This window comes from Alligator mississippiensis, chromosome 13, assembly GCF_030867095.1.
Source record: "Alligator mississippiensis isolate rAllMis1 chromosome 13, rAllMis1, whole genome shotgun sequence".
Classification (NCBI taxonomy): Eukaryota; Metazoa; Chordata; order Crocodylia; family Alligatoridae; genus Alligator; species Alligator mississippiensis.
The window spans coordinates 18,030,498-18,048,311 of NC_081836.1; the positions used below are offsets into that span (position 1 = coordinate 18,030,498).

Below are 17,814 nucleotides of genomic sequence, written 5' to 3' on the forward strand. Positions count from 1 at the left end.
ACGGCCCCGCGGCATCGCCCCGCATCGGCCGGCCGCTCCCCCGCGGGCCCCGCTTTGCTGACAGCCCGTGGCAGCGACTAGGCTACGTGGACTGGCTTAAGCAAGCGCGGCTCCCCCGCCCCAGGGAGCGCTCAGCCCAGACGGGCCCCTCCGCACCTCCCCCAAACGGCCCGGGGGCTCCTGCCAGCGCCGCAGCGAGGGGCGGGCCCCGCGGTCGCTTCCCCTCCTCGCCTGCCCGGGCCAGACCCCCCACACACCTGTCGCGGCACTCAGCTCCCCCGCGGGTCTCCCCTTGTGGACGCCCCCATCCCCTGCCCGCCGGGGCCCGGGGCTCAGCAGGACACGGGCCGGGCTGACAAACTACCAGTTACCTGCAGCGCGCGGGGCCGCCGCCATGTTCGCGGGCTGAACCAAGCGCCTGGCCGGGGGCAGCCCCTGACCGCCGCCTCTGCCCGCTCCCCTTTCTGCCGCGCCCGGCCGCTCTGGCTCCCCCGCCGGAATGGTCTAGCCCGCGGCTTAGCATCCGGTTACCAGGGCGATGGGATTCCGCAGCGGGGGGGAGGGGGGCGCCTCCATCGCCGAGCTGCAGCAGGCGGGAGAAGGCGGCGGCAGCGCTGCGGTGAGCGGGGCAGGGCTGGCAGAGGAGCCCGGGCGGGCGCGGCGCCGGCTGCGGAGTACGCAGTGACCGTGGCAGCCCCCGGCACTCACGGCCCAGCAAGGCCCCGGGAGTGGGCACGAGGCCCGGCGCTGGCGCGGGACTGCGGGTGCCCCGGGGGACGGGCCGCGGCTCGCGGGCGGGGGGGCGGGACGGGGGAAGGAAGAGGAGCGACTGGACTCGAGCGCTGCGGCGGGAGGGGAGGGGAGGGGTAGCGCGCTGAAGGGGCGCCCCGAGCCGCTCCTGCTCCCGCGCCGGCAGCCTCGTCACCGGAGGAAGCTCCGGCCTCCGCCAATCCGCGCCGGGAGTTTGAGTGGCGGTGAGTGGCGGCGCCGAACGACCTATGGGCAGCCGCGGGGCGGGGCTTCTCCCCCACGAGGGCGAGGATGCTCGGGGCAGCGCGGGACGGCGCGGAGCGCAGCGGCGGTGGTTGCCAGGTGCGGGGTCTCCGCGGCGGGGGGTGCGGGGTCCTTGCCCGGAGCGCTTCGCGGCGTGGGCCGGGGGCTCCCGGTGCGGGCCGTAGCCGCTCTGCCGGCCTGGGAGCGCCCGCGCACGGCTGCGCCCTGGCGGGGCCGGCGCCGCGCAGGCAGGCAGACAGCCCGGCCGGCCGGGAGCAGCGCCTGCCCCGCACGCAGGCCTGGGGCCGCCGGAGCTTCCCCTGCTGCTTCTCCCCAGGCCTTGCGCATTGCCGCTCCGCGCGCCGGGCAGGGCTTGCAGCCTGGCGCCTTCATCTTCCTTCCCGGGTCCGTAACCCGGCCCCCCTCGGCAGGAAATACTGCCTTTGCAGCTCTTAGTTGGGGCCTCGGCTGCCGGAGCTCGTCAGTCTCCGTTGGTGGCTCCTCGCGTGCGGGCACAGCAGTGTTGCTGCAAACCCTGGTGACAGCCACTGTCGGGGTCGGGTGTTTTTTGGGGGGAAGGGGGGGTTTGCTGGGTCCTTGGTGGGATTTTGAGCCCGAGCTGTGTTCAGGCAGACAGAGTGGAGGGGGCAGGGCAGGATTCGGCTCACCTCAAACCTTTGTGGCTTTGCGAGGAATTAATTGTTCATTCTTGATATTGCATTAATTTAGCTCTTTGATTTCAAATAGAAAGACATGAACTCCGTGACTTCTCCCAAGATTTCAGGTCTGCTGCAGTGGGAGAATAAAGTGTTAAATGAATTGAAACTCTCCTTAATGGCTGTGTGGTGTGTTGGTGCCATTGTTGCCCTTGGGTGACTTGGGCATTCTGTCTGCATAGCAAATGTTAGGGGACAGGAGGTCACAGTGTAGTGGGACCTGCATCTTCTAGCTCAGGGGACTTGCTGTGTAGGGCCCACACCTTGGTAAGGCTGTCTTTCTGCAAGTAGCATTCTGTATGAATGTAGGTAAGGATAGGGTCCCCGTTCCAAAGAGCCTGCCATAGTAATTTTTGAGCAAAGGAGAATTACCAGGAGTAGTGTGAAATTTGACACAGTAGGTTTAAACATGTGTCTTGTCTGGGATTGACCTAAGGATACATACAGTGGATCAGACTGAGTGGATAGATGGAAATAAACAAATAAAGGGTGTGAGAGAAGAAATGCAATCAACTATACATGACAGCTCTGTGTTACACATTTTCTTATAGGCTGTTGCTTCTGCTCTTTGAAATTGGCATATTCTGCCCCTTCTCTGCCTCCTGTAGATCAAGCTGAACTATAAAGACTTTCCTCTTCAGGCCTGACTATTAGGATTTGTTCAGCTAACTCTGGTCTAGTAGCCAGACTTCCTTAACACAAAGCATATGCTCAGTATTTAACAGGTTGGCTTAGTAAAGTCAGCACAAAAGCGTTGTGTTGTCTTATCCCCAAGTTCCTGTCTTCTCCAAAGAACTTCTTGTCAGTGCTTTGGTGAGTGAGGCTGTCTCTGTTTTGGCTTTTAGCTGAGAGCTAAGCTGCAAGATTTTATTCCTTCAGGGGAAACTTTTATTAACAGGATACATTTATTTTCTTCCTGTGAACTAGTTAGCAAGATCTTGCTGTGATCACAACCGCTGTAAGGATGTTTGAATTAATTAAAATAAAGCTGCTGCTCTCTGGTCCTGCTGCTTCTTTTGCAAGGCATTTCCTTCTGCATCCTTTTCCCATTTTTGACCTTCAGAAGACATCTACTTTATCTCCAGACCATGCTAAGGAGCACCACAGTGAAGCGTGACATCTACTTGGCATACCCTAAAGCTAGGAAAGGATGCAGTGAAGCTGCCTGGGTACACTGTCTGTCTTGGGCATGTCCAGTGCAGCTCTGTAGCAGCCCTGTTGCATTTGTCCCTGGCTGTAGCCTGTGCAAAGCAGATGTGCTGTGTTGCACAGTGGCATCCATCAGTATCCTCCAGAAGCAATTAAGACATGCCCTCTATGATGCTTTCCCTTTGAAATTGATAACTGCTTTGTGTAGCTGGCAGGTGCAACACAAGCCATGACAGCACTGTGTTTTGATTGTCTATGTCTGCAGTGGCTATTAAGGTCACCTCTTGGGGGGGCGCGAAGAACTTCCTTTGCCATGTCTAGGAGCAGACTTTCTGTTGTTGTAGCTAAAGAAGCACTAATTAAAACTGGAGAGAACAACGATATTTTTCCCTGCAATGTGCAAGGTTGCTGTGATGGGTGCACTTCCCGAAAAAAGAAAGCATTCCTTCCAGAGCTGTGGCACTGTTGCAAGGACATGGTCTGGAATGAACCCTCCTTGTTTCACAGAGGGTGCATGAGATTTGTTGATATCCATGTGTACAGAAGATGCAACTCTCTTCTGCCAATTCTGATTTCATGTAGACGTTAAACAGTTGTCATCAAACGTACAAAAGCTGGCCTTATGCAGAGGAGGTTAGATATGATGCTGCATAAAGAGTCTGGAACTTTGAACTAAAATCTGTCTTGTTTAGTGTGTGGGTTTTTTTGTTGGTTGTATCATAAAAAAAAAAAAAAAAAAAAAAGTCTCTAGCCAGGGCTAAATCCAAACCAAGTAGCTATCAGTGAAAGCCACTTTCATTCAGCCACCCTGAACTTGGCTGAATGGTTACAGGGCAAAACACAACTGAAGCCTAGTAATGACAGCATAGGTGAAGTGTAAGCCAGTAAAGTATAGTAGCTAAATTAGCATCCTCAATACATTTTCAGTGCATATCTAGAAAGTATTAAGCAAATGGCATCCTTTTGTCTCATTGAAATTGCAAGAAAGAATGATTCCATCTAGCTAATGTTGATGTAGAGAGACAGTTTGACCTGTCATTCTAACCTTTATGTAGCTGAATCTTGTTCTACACCAGTAATCATTGCTCGGACTGCCATCCTTAGTAATTTATAGATGTAGAATATATTGGCATTAGGCAAATGATGAATACATGCACCATTTTGGAGAATTCTCCATAGCAATTGAGAGAATTTCTCTATTACTAAATGCATTCATACTTCTATTGTGCAGTTGTTATTGATACTTTGTTCCATGCCATGTGCAATTAGGGTATAGTGAGACTATTCCCAGGCTAAATTGTTAAAAGGAATTAACAGGAATTGACAAACTTTGTAGCCTACATGGTAATAAGGGTTCAGTTATTAAGGAATACATGGTACCTTGAACTTCTGTCCCTAAAATCCCTAGGCTCACCTCTTGGCCCTAAACCCGCTTGACAGACCATGACAAAACTGGCTGGTAGCTGAGAATCTGATGCTCTAGTAAAGACAGAGCTAGTTATAATCTATGTTTCCTTTCCTCATCTGTGATTCAGTATTTTCTTACAGCTGAACATGCTATAAGCAGCAATCGCTCAGTCTGTGACAGAAGCACAACCCCAAGACCATGCATAAGGATGTAGAGAATAGCTCTCGGAGGTCCTTGTTTCAAGGATTACTTATTTTCTGTATATTTGGTGAAAGTCTAAGTAGATTAAAAAACAATTTATAGTATTTTTTTAAAAAGGCTGATATCATGTCTTGGCTGCTTGCATCAAAGATAAATATTGGATTTTCTAATCCTAAAACCTACCTGCATGTAAGTAATGAGCAACAGGGTTTAAAGAGATACCAACAACTTGAAATGTAGACAGTTAAAAATGGGAGGAATTTATAATTAGCAAAAGAATGTCACCTGTGCAAAGGCACATGTGTTCTCAGGGTACACCTGTGCAGGTGGATTTAAAGGACTTTGCCACTGCATTGTGGCATTAGATAAAAGAAATAATGCTTGCTTCATTTTGTCAGCCTTATTGATACAGTTTTGTATCATACGTGTCTGTGTACACACACACACACACACACACACACACACACTTCTTTAAAGAGAAGATATTTCATGAACCATGGTTTGGGGTTTTTTGGGTTATCTTATTTTACGTATTTTCCTTTCCTTACTACAGTATCAAGGGTCTGTGTAAACAAATAGGAAATTGACCTGAGTCACTGGAACAAACTGTACAAACAGTGCTATCAAATGCATAGAGCAAAGATTGAAAAATAGAGAAAATATAAATATAATTTGCGGTATATTTCAAACAGCATAATAACAGGTCGGTTGTAGTAATAGGAGAAAAACATTTTCAGATGCAAGTAAATTCTTGAGATGGTATCCCCTTAAATTAGCTTGTCTGATGTAAAGGATTGATTTCCCCATTATGGAACACCTTGAACGTGATCTCATCTTCCTCCCCTCCTGCTTATGTACAAAGCAGAGTTAGCTGGAGCAGTTTGGCAGCTAGAATGAGGATTCAGATGAGGTAGCTTGTGAAAGCTTGTCATGTATGTTTCATGGCTCACTTAGCTTTATGGTAGGATTGCTCTGCTCTGTTGTTTGTGTCCTTCATTATTAACCAGTAAGTTGCCTTCCAATAAATATATCACAAAATCTATGGAAATATGTATTAAGGAAGCAGTTAGCTTTGTGACCCAAACTCTGAGCATGTGTGAGTGGTCACTCTTGGGGAGACTTGACAAGGTAACAAGTTTCCTCCCTTTGTAATAGAAGTACATTTATCCATCAGCGCTTCTCATTTAGTAAGTCAGGTGGCAAGAGTTTCTTGGGGAGCATTTTGTTTGATGGTTTGGGATGAGCTCTGCCAGCAGTCTCCTCCCTCCCTCCCCTCCCCCGCTTCCATGTATAGAAGACCTCATCGTGATTCTTTGTTCTAATTTCCTTTTATGCTTTAGTGGTGTTATGTATTCTGTTCTGGCAGCATCTAGGAACCCCAGCCCAGGGGTTAGGGTGTCCTTATGCTGGGCACTGTATGGACATTTGACAAAGGCAGCCCTTTTTCCAAAATGTTCCCTGCCTCTAGTTCTGTGCAAACCTGGGTGACTATTAATTTATACTTTTAAGAGCTCCAGGCAATAGTCCATGTGATTCTTTTCCTTGATAATTTGAGTCATTTTAGCTGTAGAGTTCAGGCATGGCTATTAATCAGCAATTTGAGCATTCCAGATTTCTAACAGTAACAGGATCATGGGTTATTGCAACCCACGTCACTAGTTGATTTACTGACCTTTTTTTTTTTTTTTTTATAAGTTCATGTACATGAGGAAAGAAACACCTAGACCTCATTCTTTGGTTTGAAGATCTCTGACATTGCTGCATAAGATTTAGCTATCGGTTGTATTTGTATATATGTGTAGGGACAGGATATACCAACTTCCTTGGAGTGTAGACAATAATTATTCTGTCAGCAGCCTGGAATGGGCACTGGATTCATGAATGACGCGTGCCTCTGGAGGCTGGGGGGCATGGTGACCACCCACAGGTGGCGGCGGCAAGCAGGGAGCTCCCGCTTGCAGCCACAGCGGTGTCAGCGATTGGGGTGGGGGTGGCAAGTGCTGACCAGCGGTTGGTGACCACCCACAGATGCTGCCGGCAGTGTCAGCAGCAAGGGGGGGCTTGGCAGTGCGCCCCTGTGGGTGGTCGCTGCTTGCCAATCTCAAGGGGTGTGTGTGCACCCCCTACACATTGCCAATGACTGGGTTTATTGAAAAGTCTAAGTTTTCTAATTCCAGCAAATATACTTCTGTTTTCATTGCATTCTTTCTCCTAACCTTGCTTCTTAAAGGATGCTAATAACATTTTCAAAAATGCCAAAGTCATTCTTACTCAGTGGGACTTAAGAGGAGGTATGGGAGCTCACAGCAATCTTGTTATACCATGCCTATCCCATGCTTGCCCATGATATTTTATTTTGCATCCAAGTGAGAAGGGAACTGAATTTAATCTCATTCAATTTGATCAGAGGGAAGACTTTTTTAAAAATTGTAATATCTCATCAGTGCCTCAAGGAATTGTCCATTCTTTATGTAATCTGTGTGGCTGCATGCTGCAGCTGCTCTTTCCACACTGTCATTTTTTGCATTGCCCTGTAGTATAGATACTTAAATAGTTGATGTACAGGCTCTCTGCAAATCAGGGTCAGAGCAGCTCACACTCTGCTCCCAGAATTGTTTTACTTTTAAAGATCCTGTTGTAACTGACTTCCCAGGTTACTCATCATGTCAATAGCAGAGTCATTTGTAGAATCTTTGAGTTCCACTACGTGCGCAGCACTTTAGGTTGTGCTGCCCCTGTATGGTTTCAGGATTGAAATAGTTTGTGCTTTGTAAACTTCACTATTACTAGATAATTACTGCTGCCCCCAAATTAGAGCTGTTTTGAAAAGTGGAGGTACAGGAGCCTCTTCTGTTCATCACAGCTTTTCCCAACATTTCAAAGACATTAAAAGCAGGGTCAACGGATAAGCTTAGCCAAGTCTATGAAATTCTGAGTCTCTTTCAAGGCAATGTACTTCCATTGAGGAACTGGGGCTTGAATTAGCAAATTTTACCCACTAGAGAGAGAGGGGAAATATTACAGCCCTGAGACGAGACAACCTGAATGATGTGAAAGAGCCTGGTGTCTGATCATGCAAGCATTTTGGAAGGATGCTGTCCACAGGCAACAGTGGCCTGGTGCCTGAATAAAGAAACACTTGAGTCACTGTGAGCCAAGTGAGAGATTTGTCCCCAGGGAAGGACATTGCCTTCAATAGAGCAAATTAAAGAAGCACAATAATGCTAATTTTAAGTATATTTAAAGAAATGAATATCTTAAAAGCCTGGTGTCTTGCTGCAAGGCAACAGAAGGCAGATGACGTATTAGACATTTAAGCAGCACTGCATGTGTGCACAGCACTTCACTGAGCATTAGGATAGGACAGTGCCTGTTTAAGTCACCAGGCTGAAATACTGGGAAGGAAGATGCAGCATGGAATAGACAGGGCTAAGTGAGAGTAAGCAATCTCGGCTTAAGGAAAAATGCAAAGAGTCCTTTCTGCTTCTGCCCTAATGTGTAAACTAAACATAGGTATCATTGTGGAGACATTTGCAACATCAGAGGGCAGGTGTGGGGCAGATGTAATGCTTCTTTGTGCTTTGGACAATGGCCAAGTGAAAAGATAGCTTTCATCTGGCTGACTGGGATGCTGTAACAAGGAACCAAGAATAGCCCTGCACTGTTTTTCTGCCATCAGGCAATTGTGCCTTGCACAGAGTTGTAGCAGTATTTTTGTTGGAATCATGCTACTAGGTGGCTCTCAACAGGAGTTGGATTGTCTGGGAACTGTTGGTGTAAACACCAAAGATTCCTCAGAAACTATTTTGAGCATCCATACTGGGAAGGAAGCTGGGACTGATGGTGGGTTTTGTGTTTAACGTAATGAGACAAACCATGGGGTGAGGGGTAAGATGGGGCTACCTGCAGCACATGCATCCATTCCATGGGCAAGAGTGGCAGGGCAGGAACTCCTCCAGGCTCTGAAAACTGTGGCTAGGTTAGGTGGTAGGGTTGGCCACAGAGCTGAAGATACAGCAGGAATGGAAGTCGAATCTGTGGCCTGCTTCTTTCAACCAGGACTTCTTTCAGCCTGCCACCCGTACTCTTCGCGTCCAGAATTGTTTGCAGTTGCCATACAGCAGAGTGAGGGTGGAGCCTCTGGATGCAGGTTATTCCTAGACATGTTTGGATGATATTTCAAAAAACACAGGTCTAAAAAGGACATTGACCTCCTCTGCTGCATCTTCCATTAGGGCTGCTTCTCGTGAGACTTTTTTTTAAAAGCATAGTGAATGTTTCTTGCCCTAGATGCTGAGTGAGCTGGCATCCTCAGGCTTAGACATTGGAGAGATTGGGTGTCAAGAAGTTCAAGATTGGCTTTCAGAGTCTGTGCATCCAAAAAGGTTTTAACTTCTTGGCAATAACTTCTCCTTCCTGGTTAACAAGAAATGCCTCTTCCATTCAGCTGCTAATGGGAGGGATGATCAGAACTCCTGGGTAGGCTGAAGAAGTGGGTACTGTGATCAGTGTCAAAGGGCACAATGATCAGGGAAAGCAGGAGTGCACAAGAGTTTGGGACAGGAAGCAAAGAAAGATACTGCCCAAAAGAAAATGAGTGCAGAACTCTGAGGTCAGCAGAACAGAATTCACTTGCATTGGAATTTGTCCTGGACAGTGCAGTGAATTCCTCGTTTCTTTTCAGAACTGCTGTCATACAGCCACAAGAGGAAAGAATTTTTTTTACTACTACAAAAGTTAAGTTTTGTTCTGGTCTCTGCTGCCCTTCCCTCCCCCAGTTATTAAACACACTTTTAGTAGGAGACAAAATTTAACATAAGCATCCATTGACCTAAGAATTTTTTTATTCCGCCTCATTTGGGGCTGCTGTGGAACACTTGGAGCTAACTGTCCAGGATGCCAGTGCTGAAATATGATTGGCATCACCTTTTATATATAGTTCTTTGTTTAAAGGTTTGTGCTTAGGAAGATTGGCAGAACAATACTGAAACACATCAGATCTGATGACTCAATATGCTGTTTGTGAAAGTTTATGAAGAAACAAAGCCGCAGTGCTGGTGCTAGCAAAACATTTCTCAAAATTATTGATCTCCTTACTCCTCCTGCCTTCTGTTATCTACAATTTCTGCTGTTTGAGCAAGGGGGAACTTGCAACACACTCAGCAGTTTTGTCCTCCCTCTTGGTTTTTATATTTTCCTCTATTAAAATGATTGTAACAAATGTTGCAAGTGGTTGTTTCCAAGTAAGGATGTATGTCCAAAACTGGAGGTCTGCTATGAACCAGGAAATTGGGGAGCTTCACAGTGAAGCATAAAACTCCAAAGGGGCCTGAGATGAAGGCAGAGTCCTCATCTCTTGGCATTCTGCTGGTCATTAGCTCACTCTCTTCTCTAATCACTCATGCGCTCAAAATCAGCAGACACTGGGCAAGAGTCGCTGTGGCAGAAGCTGAACTTGTTCTAACCTGCACTTCCTTTCTCTGCCATCTTTTCCCTTCTCCCAGGTATGCTCTGTAAGCAGTAGTCCTGAGCAGAGCAGTGCAACTCTTAGAGTGTACAGAAGGCTACAGAGGATCACTCTTGGAGGCTTTTGTTTCAAGGACCGTTGTTTATTGGAGCTCAAAGGTTATCTTGATTCTGTGCAATTGTAAATTGTATTAGTTGCTGTTGAATTTTTTTACTTCAGAAATCAAGGATATTGAGGGGGAATTTGCAAGTGGCTGCTTCCCCCGAAGGGATGACTTGCGTGGCACATTAAGTGTTCTTTGCATCCCTCGGTTGGCTCTACCACACATTGCAGCCTGCATTTGGCCCTTGCCAAGCTGAGGAGTGAGCTGAGCATTGATCACTGAGCCATCCCAAAGTCAGGTGCTTGAACCCTGCAGGGGAGTTGTTTCTGTATCCTAGTGGCCAGTGCCCTGGTAGGACAGGTGGCATGCCAAGCATTACTGAGAAACCTGGACCCAGAAGGGAACAACACGGGAAGTTTGCAGTGTGTTTGCCAGGTTCAGGGCAGGAGGCACGAACTATTGTACTTAACCCTGAAGTGTAGGTGCTCAGGTACATCTTCCTTCCCTCCCTTGAGTGCACATAAGATATGCACAGGATCTGGATTGGCAAAATGAACTGGGGAGCAAACCTGAGTGGACTGTCTTGCATATCTTGTATCTGGTAAAGGCTCAGCAGCATGGATTTGCATTGCCAAGTGTATTGGCAGGAACAGAAATGCAGCCATAAATTGCCCTGAAGTTGTGTCCCTGAGCAGCTTTACTGGCAAAAGGGGACAAGTGCCAGATGGTTCCAAAGTGGGATGGTGGCGGGGGAAACAGATTGCCATGACAAGGGAATGAGACCACTCCAGTGTGCAGCTCCCTACTTCAGTGTCTAATATATCCTCTGCCTTGCAGCAGGACACCAGGCTCTTAAATATATTTAAAGAAATGAATATCTTAACATTAAGGTCATTGTGTTCTTCTAAGTTGCTCAATTGAAGAAAGTGTCCTTCCCTGGGGACAAAGTTTTTTTTCTCTGTAAGGGATTTGCTAGGTGAACACAGCAGAGTGGAGATCTGTATGCCCAGCTGCACTCAGGACAAGGCAGGGGTTGTGGTGCTCTGCTAGGAGTCGTCTTCTCATCTCTGTCTGCCACATTTGACCATTTCATTACATATGCTTGTGGTCATTTATTGTCCTTTGGAAGATCTTTCATTGTACGGTGTGCCTTCAAGCAGCAGGCATTGCAGCAGGTGTTTGAACCAATGAATCATAGAAAATAAGAGTTGGTAGGGACCTTGGGAGGTCATTTAGTCCAGGGGTGGGCAAAATGCGGCCCGTGGGCCAGATGTGACCCATCAAGCCATTCTGTCTGGTCTCGCGGGGCCCCTAAAAAATTTAGGAAACTAATATTTATCTGCCCTGGGCTTCCTGTCATGCAGCCCTTGATTGCTTGCCAAAACTCAGTAAGCGGCCCTCTGCCCAAAATAATTGCCTGCCCCTGATTTAGTCCAACGCTGCCCCCCCCCCCCCCCCCCCCCCCCCCGCGTGCACACGCACTCAAGCAGGACCGTCCCCAACTGTAGGGTCCCAGCTAAGGCTTTGTATAGCCAGGTCTTAACCTCCAAGGATGGAGATTCCACAACCTCCCTGGGTAAACTGTTCCAGTGCTTTATTATGGTATAGCAATGGTATAGCCCCACTTCTCCATTAGTTCCTTGAAGCATCCAACTTCCAGTATGTAGGTGGTTGAGACACTGCCACCTTTGCCATGGTTTGTCAGCCCCTGGTGGTAAGGACTGAGCCACTGCAGTATCCGGTTTTTTTTTGCTGTCAGGTATTTTCTTCAGCGTCTCATTCCACATCTGTAGTCATGTCTCCTTGGGTGTGGCATTGAGAAGTTGGGTGCTGGTGAAGAAGCTCCTGCATGACTTCAGATATTTGTGTGCTATGGGATAGCCATACACCAGGTCTTCAGTTTGTCTTGATTGTTCTGTCCTGCTGCTAGGAGTTGTATCTGGGAATATGCTGGGCCCTGAATTGCCATTGTCAAGCTAAAATTAACATAGCCCCCTTCCATTGTAGGGAAGGTTTTGCTGGGTCACAGCTGATAAAAGTATGGCCTGAGAGGGTCTCTGTGCAGCCTGCAGGTGGGGTGGAGGGCAGGTTGCAGAGTTTGAACTGCCCTGTATTGCCTCAACTGTGAGAAGGCTGCTTAGATTGGGAGTCTGTCTTTCGCACCAGGACTTGTTGCCTTGATATTCAAACTCCCTGTCCCACTTCATGCAAAACAGTCATGGCTTGTGATTCCTGGTGGCTGGCCAGGGCAGGCCTCCACTGGGCTGCCTGTGAGTGTCCCTGCCCTAGACAAGTGCATGCAAAAAGAATCCACATTGAAGGGTTATGATACAGCAGGTCTCAGTGGGCAAACATGAATGTGCTGCTCATTTGCCCCAGCAAGGAGAAGTTTAGTCCTTAGCCGACTTCCAGCCCTTGTCATGAATACGCAGAGCTGTCCCAGTTAGATCAGCTCGCTGCCCCAGGCACTCCTGTGGCAAGCTCTGCTGCTGTCAGGGCTGAGCAGCACTCAATTAGAAAAGTTGGTAGTCCACTCAGAGCTGCTTTGCCCCATCCCCCTTCCTTCCTCCTTTGTGGAACCAGCAGTGACTTGGAGAAAACCTCTAGTGCTGGAGGCATGACAGGAGGGCACTTTGCCATCTTGTTTAAGCTGCTCAAGTTGTCCTCTGGGGTAACTGACCTTCAGGGTCAGATTGTTGAAACCTAGCTACCATCTGTGCACTTGGCCCTTGTGCCTGGTATTAAAACTTAGCCCTCAGCTTAATGGCCCAAAGGCTTCTTCTAACTCAACCTCCAGGGAATTACCTTGTAGAAAAAAATCTGCTTGTAAATCACAATAGCATTGTGAGGAGTGAAAGCATCAAGCCAATCTGTAGCAGTGGCTAAAAAAGTTAACAGGGTATTAGGTTGCATTAAAAACGTGTAAGATGCTGAAAATGCTCTAGTGCAGTAGTTCTCAAACTTTTCTTTTTCCCCCCACAGACCACTTAAAAATTTCTGAGGTTCTCAGCGGCCCACTTAAACTTTTTTTTGTTCTACAAATCAAAACACACAACTCATATTTTAATATCCATAGTCTTACCTTTCTAATGCGATGGATGTGCCTGGTTTTTTGAGCAAAGTATTGGGAAGTCAGATGTAATGTTTGTCAGCTTTAGCCTTAGGTCACCTTTCTGTGGACCACCTGAATGCAGCTCGCAGACCACAGTTTGAGAACCTCTGTTCAAGTGTCTTTCTCTGAATCAATGATATACTTTCACTGTGAGTACATACTGACTGTGGAGTGAACAGGACAGGTGAAAACATGAAAATGATTAGGGACCTGGAAAGACTCCCAAACAAGGAAAGCTTTTAAAAAGTTATGCTCTCTAAGCATGGAGAAGGCACAATAAAATGTGCCAGTATATTTAAAAATTAAAATGAATAGAGATGAAGGATTCTTATCTACCCATTTTTATAATGTTGGAACAAGGAGAGATCTCATCAAAGGATCAGTTTTAAAAGAATGTCCTTAGGTTGTAGCTGTGTTGGTCTAAGGACATAGGCAGACAAGGTTCTTTGGGTAAATCCAGTATCTTTTATTAGACCAACTCAAATAGCTGGAAAAATTCTTCTTAGCAAGCTTTTGGGCACAAACATCCTTCATCAGGGTAAGGAAACATCTGCAGATTGGCTGCTTGACCACTACATCCTGGAAGAGCACAGACCAAGGCCAGTATGTATGCACACCAGTCAGTTAAAATGTAAATTGAGGTGGTCAGTAGGTGGGAGGGGAGGGGAGGGGGAATAAATGTATCTGTACTCAAAGGATGAAAGACAGAAGGGTAACGGGGAAGGGAATGAGAATAGCTAGTAAAAAGTGGAGGGTTTACCTAGGCAGGTTATATAAAGTGTCAAAAATCCAATGTCTGTATTTTGTCCATGATTTTTTTTTGTATCCAGTAGATTGATGAGGTGAAGTTCATAGGCTCATCTGTGAAAGGTATTTTGTAAGTTTCCTTTGAGGATTAGAACCAAGAGATTGGTTTTCTTGTGAGACGTGTGACCCCACCGGTACTTAAGTATTCTTGTCTTCAACAGATTTCTGGTGTGTGTTCGTTCTGGTGCGCAGTTGTTGTTTGATCTCTCCTACGTATTCTCCATCAGGGCATTTGGTGTGTTGGATGAAATGTGACATTTCTGGTAAGATCCAGGAATGCCGATGGTTCTGTTCTGGGGTGTAGTACTTGTAGGGGTGGTAGAGATATGTTGGCAGGTTTTACATTTCCTATCATGGTGTGGTCTGGATCCATTTGGTGCGTTTTGGGCCGTAGGAAGTTTGCTTCTGAGGATGAAGTTAGCAAGGTTCAGTGCTTGTTTGAAGGCTAAGGTGCATGGTTCTGGGAAGACCCCTTTAAGAATTGGGTCTCCTTCTAGCATGGGTTGCAGTTGTTTGAGGATTTTCCATACAGGTTCCAGGGAGGGGTGATATGTCATACCCAGTGGTGTGCAATTCATGGGGGTTTTCCTTCTGTACTGCAGCAAGTCTTCACATGGTATCTGGGTGGCTCTTTCAAAAGTGCAATCTGTCTCTCTGAAGAAGTGTCCATGTTGAGTGAAAGCGTTTTTGAGATGTGTGAAGTGACAATCACAGGTGTTCTCAGTGCGGATTCGGTGGTATCAGAGGGCTTGGCTGTACATTACAGTTTTCTGTAAGGACCTGGCTTTTAAAGGTGTCTAGGTTCCCAATGATGACAAGAAAAGCTTGCGGAAAAGAATCACATAAGCACCTGCCTGGATCTGTAATTGCCTAATTTCAATAACTTGGCCCTCCATGCCAAACACCACAGCTGCTTTTCAAGTGCTGGAAAGAAAGCTCTTCTCCCTCCAGCAAAAGAAGCTGGAGATGCTGCACAGTAAGACTTGGGGAACCTGTGCTTTCCCTTTGCCCTGAGCGTATGAAATACAGTTTTGCCAGTCCCTCCTGGGTCATCCCTTTAGCTGAGCAGGGCAGCAATGTGGCTTTATGTAACAGGCAGAGGAGTGTCCATGCCAACCTCCTCTAGGGAGAGCAAGGCAGAGACATCCCCACATACAACTATTTCAGTGAACAAAGCATGCTTCCAGCTAGACTTGCAAATGGGCATGGCAAGTCCTTTGAAAAGTGCCTCTGGGTTGTGGTGGAGGATTGTTCCCAAAGCCAGAAGGATGGGTTTGTGGGAGAGACGCTGACCTCTGACTTGGGACTCCTGAGCTCAATTCCTGACTTGGGTGTAGATGCTAGGACTGCGAAGCTTTGGTCGCAGACTCGATTCAGAGGAGATTCAGCGGCCAAATCCTCATAGACTCGGAAGACCCGTTAAAAAGGTCCGAATCGAATCCGAAGCCTCCAAATCAATTCAGAGGACAGTGATTCAATTCGGTGATTCGAATCCCTGTCCCCATTTGATTTGGCTGAATCAAAATCAGAGATTCAGATCGGCTGGGGAGAGGCAGGTACAGCTGGGCAGCTGCAGGTTCTCCTGCAGCTGTGCTTGCCTTTCCCTGGGCAGGGAGAGCTGCAGGAGAAGCCCCCGCAGCTGCCCTGCCTGACCCCAGCCACCCGGCACAAAAAAAAAAAAAAGCACTCATTGGCTGCAGCAGCAGGGAATCGGGGGGGGGGGGGGGGGGGGGGGAATGGCAAAGCCCCCCAGGAATCACCCCCTCCCACCCCATGCTTGGCACCTGCATGGCAGCTGTCACATCGCATGGGTACAGCATGACTCAGCAGGGTGCTGCATGCTGCCTGGGAGCTGGCGTGCCACCGCCCCCCCCAAGTGCCAAGAGGCTGGGGCTAAACGGGATGGAGCTGGGCAGGGCAGCCATGGGGGCTTCTCCCATGGCTCTCCCTGCCCGGGGAGAGGCAGGCACAGCCAGAGGAGCCACAGGAGAACCTGCAGCTGCTTGACTGTGCCTGCCTGTCCCCATCCAATCCAAATCTGCACCAAATTTCCAATTCTGATTTGGCCAAATCAAACAGGCACGGTGATTAGAATCGCTGAATCAAATAACTTTCCTCCAAATTGGCCAAATCCAAATCGAATACTTCCCTATTCGCACAAGCTTAGTAGATGCCTTATGTGGACTTGAGCAAGTCCTGCAACTTCTGTGCCTCAGTTCCCCACATGTAAAACAGGTGCAGGGCTGCTCCTTTCCTGCTCATCCCATGTCTTGTCTATTTGGGGTGGAGGGTCTTCAGGATACAATTAATCTCTTACAGTGTTTTTGTACAGCACCTGATACAATGGAGCCCTAGTCTTGCTTGGGACCTTGTGACTGTGAATTGCAAATAAATGGGTTAATGCTTCAGTTTGGTCAAAATCATCAAATTGTGGGTTGCGCCGAGGTACTGTAGGTAGTAAATCCCCACTGTGTTATTCACCTGTCAGGAATGAGACAAGGTTTCCTTATGCACACTTCCCTTAAGAGGGAGATGTTTAATACAGATTCTGGCTCACAGTGAAGGCTACCTGTTAATTGGCTTTTGCCTTCTTGCCATCTTGGAATGTTCTTCCCTGAAGCATGTGGTTTGGAGAGTGCAGAAAAACATCCCGCTAATTAAACCGCATTTGTCCTCAGACAGACAGTTCTGTTCTATTACTCTAATGGTGTAGTTATAATAAAACAGAGACTGCTAGAAATGTGATTGAATGCTACCGCTGGTGGCCAGCACAAACCCAGAGAGCCAGGATTTCAGGAGCCTCAGCAGAGAAGGCTCCAGGCTGCTTTGGCTAGGCCCTGAGTGGGGAACACCACTCTTGCCAGAGGCAGTCAACACGATCGGTGCCAGAACAGCCACGGGAATGAGTGGAAAGGGCTGTTAGGAGGCTGGGATCTGTGCAACCTGGACAAGTCCCTTCCCCTCTCTAAACATCCATGTCTTCTCTCACCCTTTGCCACATATTCTCTACTTATTAGCAGAGGGGCCACATCCAACTGCAGGTATACACTTTACCTCACAATGGTTGGGTTTTTGGGCCCTACTTTCACACAAGCAATTTCTTAGCAAATGTACATGTTAGCTGCTGTAAAGCAAAAGGGGGAAAGCTGCTGCTGCTGGGGTGGGGGGGGGTACATCAGCAGTTACCTGGGAGTGGTTACATCTGTGTGTGCCTGCAGCCACACTAGGAAAGAAACATGGACACGGGTTACATGGTACCAGCTGTTGCAGCCCCCCAGCAGATTGTACCAGTAGTATTCAAGTTCAGAGCAATGGTTACTTCTGTCCAGACCCTGATGAATCACAGCCCTTTCCTCTGCACAGTTTTCACTACCGTTGCTAAAGCATGGTCTACATGAGAATTTCAAGGAGACTGTGTTCTCTTCTGCTTTTTCAAAGCGTTTCCTCAGGCACTTGACAACCTTGCTCAGGATGCAGAGTTTCACTGCAACTTCCCCTATTGGGACTGGCATTTCACAGGGCCACAGCAGAGGAGCACACTTGAGGGAAGTGAGGAAGAGAAGGAGAAGCAGCCAGATCAGTCAGCAAGAGACTGACCCCAGGTCTTGCTGGGCTCAGTGGCCATACACAGCTTCCCTCCCCCCACCTCCATGTAGATCTCAGTGCACTCCTGGAACTTGCCAATTGAACCACGCTGTGAAACTCCCTGCAACTCCCTGTGGGTGCCTGTTGCCCAGCGACCTGGTACGAATACATGCCAGAGAATCTGTCACAGAACCAATGTATTTATCGCAGCCGAGCCCTGCCACTCAGTGCTAGCTTAGCAGCTGCCAGATTTTCCTCCCCTCACCCTTTCCC

At 47.9% G+C, this 17,814-nt stretch overlaps 2 protein-coding genes across 12 annotated transcripts in view; one reads left to right on the forward strand and one right to left on the reverse strand.

Moving 5' to 3' along the window:
- Nucleotides 1-468, reverse strand: part of NPHP4 (nephrocystin 4) — a 105,611-nt gene extending 105,143 nt beyond the window's left edge. For 4 of the 6 annotated variants that reach the window (XM_019493871.2, XM_019493872.2, XM_014605805.3 and 1 more), the window contains exon 1: nt 372-467. The gene's annotated coding sequence lies outside the window, so the exon portion shown is untranslated. Of the gene's footprint in view, nt 1-371 lie in introns of all 6 variants that reach the window. The other 2 variants (XM_019493873.2, XM_019493874.2) reach the window with 2 other exon arrangements.
- Nucleotides 469-544: 76 nt separating this feature from the next.
- The window catches only part of KCNAB2 (potassium voltage-gated channel subfamily A regulatory beta subunit 2), a 109,935-nt gene continuing 92,665 nt past the window's right edge, over nt 545-17,814 (forward strand). For 3 of the 6 annotated variants that reach the window (XM_059716479.1, XM_059716478.1, XM_059716480.1), the window contains exon 1: nt 1,000-1,092. The gene's annotated coding sequence lies outside the window, so the exon portion shown is untranslated. Of the gene's footprint in view, nt 620-998; nt 1,093-17,814 lie in introns of those variants that run through there. The other 3 variants (XM_019493879.2, XM_059716475.1, XM_059716476.1) reach the window with 3 other exon arrangements.